Raw genomic sequence first — 2,500 nt, forward strand, 5'->3', positions numbered from 1 at the left:
AAAGCACATGGAACACCATTCCACTAAAAAAACAAACTTACATCTTCTTTCACAATGAAAAAAAAACTTCTTTATCAAATACCAACGTTCTTCTCAAATTGGATTTTGAACTTGGCGCTTCTGGTTTGTAAAACGAGTCACCGAAGACGACCCAGCTGAAGGCTCGCTGTAGGCTCGCTGGCTAGCTCGCATTATGTTTACCAGTGGTCCGAGAAAGGTGTGAGAGAAAACACAAGATGATTTTGTAGTTTATTCTTTCTCTCCCTTTGTGTACATATCTCTCTTCTGTGGATATGGTGAGTAAAGCCTTGCAAGCCTCATGTACAAGTAGGAAAATTGAAATAGAGACTCACACTCGAGAATAAGAGGGAAAGAGAGATAGAAAGTGGAAAGCTCACCCCGCCTCTCTCTCTCCTCTGGTGAGTAAGTGAGTCAGTTCGATGGGTGAGGGTTCCGTACTCATCTTCCTCATAGTTGGGGCGGTTAAATGTGAGTGTCTCTCTCTGTTGACTGTGTGAGGTAGTGAGTTTGTGCTCGAGATGTGGTATATTGATGTAAAGAAGGTTTGTTATTGTTGGTGTTCGTGTTATTGACAAATAGGCCTATTTTTCTCCCTGTCCCCTATTCGTTGGTGAATGGGAAATTTAATTGAAAATGTTTATACAGTAATAATTTGTTTGATACAATTATTAATTGTATTAGTTATGTATTGATGAGCTGGAATTCAGTTGTCCTATTTTTTTTTAATAGTAACTTTAGGCCTACATCAACAATGTCCACATATAAAATTATACATATCTGATATGTGCCTCTTACTGTTACTAAATTGGGAGATACACCTCAAACCACTTGAAAATATTTAAAAGGGAAAGAAAAGTATAAAGGAAAAGTAAACGAAAAGTATAATTATGATGGGTGTGATGATTTTGCTTTACATGGACATTGATCTGCGTTGGATATTTCTGCAATTTGTTATGCATAGCAGGATCTCTCAAAGGTTATGAAGTTGTTATAGATTAGGAAATGACATTATATGACCTACATTTTTTGCCATCAAATTAGGTAAGTATGTCTAAGGAAATGGTGGGTGGGTATTTCTTAATGGTTGATATTTCATGGAAGATTTTAACAGGTTATATTGGATGTTAATGAGTAGTGCCATAAATGATATTGTTAAACTATTTGGTGTCGAGATATTTTTTTTTCTAGTTCATGTCAAAATGATGGCATGTTATTAGATTAGCTTTATTAATATTATGGTTATTTATTTAATAATATCACAGCTGTAATATTCATATTACAGAGTCTGCTGATAATTCAGTTGTATTCTCTTGAGTAGCAATTTATAATAGACCTGCAGTGCCTTTCAAAAAGTTTTTTTTTTATTATTATTATATTAGCTCTGTTCTACTAAAAGAAAATGGAAACTTACTGTAAACGTAAAGGAAGTCTTACAATCTCAAATCCTACTTGATTGTGGTGCAGTCTCAAGTGATAGTTGTAGCCTCTGTGCCTTTTGTGCAATGGCATAGGACAACAAATCCCCACCAGGTATATTTTGACAAGATGGAGCTTTGACTTGTTCCTTTTATTAACAGTTAGTTGACCAGGGAAATCTGCAAACTCTAGATTGCCAAAATAAACTTGGTGGAGGTATGTCGGCCTCTGACTGAGTACTGAAGGTGCTGAGGCTAGTGGTAGCGGGTGATACGAGTGTGGTATGTCGGCCAGCGGTAGATGCTCGGGAGTGGTGTGTAAGCCAGTTGTAAATGTGGTGGATGTCTTGTAATCTTTGGTTATTCGGAAAATTTGCCTAATAATGTACCATACCTTCCCCTATGTTATGTATCTATAGTGTATATTATAACTGCATAAAATGTAGGAAGTGGATACTTATTTTAGTGCATGGCACTGATAAAGAATAGTGGTTCTTCCTAGGAGTTATTTTGTACTATGTTAAATTCAGGCAGAAAATACAGCTTTTAATGTCGTTGAACATTTACAATTCTTGTATTCATTATAGCATTTGTATGAATGCTGGATGTTGGAGGTGTTAAGATTTTAATGGGCTGTAGTGAATAAGAATCCCTCTTATGAAATCATATATATTGCCTAATATAGTGCAAAGATTGTTGAGTGTTAATTGTTCTCATATAGAAAAGAAAAGTATTACCATCTGCAGGAAACATAAAAAAATCAAAGTTGTTAGTGCCTTGGATTGTAAGATTGTAACTTTAGAAACATTCAGTAGAGTTGATTAAGGAAACTTGCTCTTTACACTATCTTTTTACTATCTTTTTAAAAGCATATATAAGTATTGCAGGGAATTTTCAGTACCAGTCAGGGACTCATTTCATATGTAATTTTGTTTTATTTTCTGGACAGCTCAGAACAAATAATTATTTACTTCAATCCCATAAATTAAGTTTAACGTATAAAATGCTGTTATCCAGAAAATATAACATTACATATGAATGAAACCCATGTTGTATACTTTACC

General features: G+C 34.7%; 1 protein-coding gene across 20 annotated transcripts in view; it reads left to right on the top strand.

Annotated features, from left to right (window-relative positions):
• The first annotated feature begins 157 nt into the window (after positions 1-157).
• LOC122257939 (tyrosine-protein kinase Src64B) overlaps positions 158-2,500 on the top strand; it is a 197,955-nt gene continuing 195,612 nt past the window's right edge. For 11 of the 20 annotated variants that reach the window (XR_015192086.1, XR_015192088.1, XR_015192097.1 and 8 more), the window contains exon 1: positions 188-296. The gene's annotated coding sequence lies outside the window, so the exon portion shown is untranslated. Of the gene's footprint in view, positions 297-2,500 lie in introns of all 20 variants that reach the window. The other 9 variants (XM_086549865.1, XM_043023566.2, XM_086549874.1 and 6 more) reach the window with 3 other exon arrangements.

The sequence above is a fragment of the Penaeus japonicus genome, unplaced genomic scaffold (assembly GCF_977035675.1).
Source record: "Penaeus japonicus unplaced genomic scaffold, GWHDUDI00000001_assembly GWHDUDI00000022, whole genome shotgun sequence".
NCBI classification, from domain to species: Eukaryota; Metazoa; Arthropoda; class Malacostraca; order Decapoda; family Penaeidae; genus Penaeus; species Penaeus japonicus.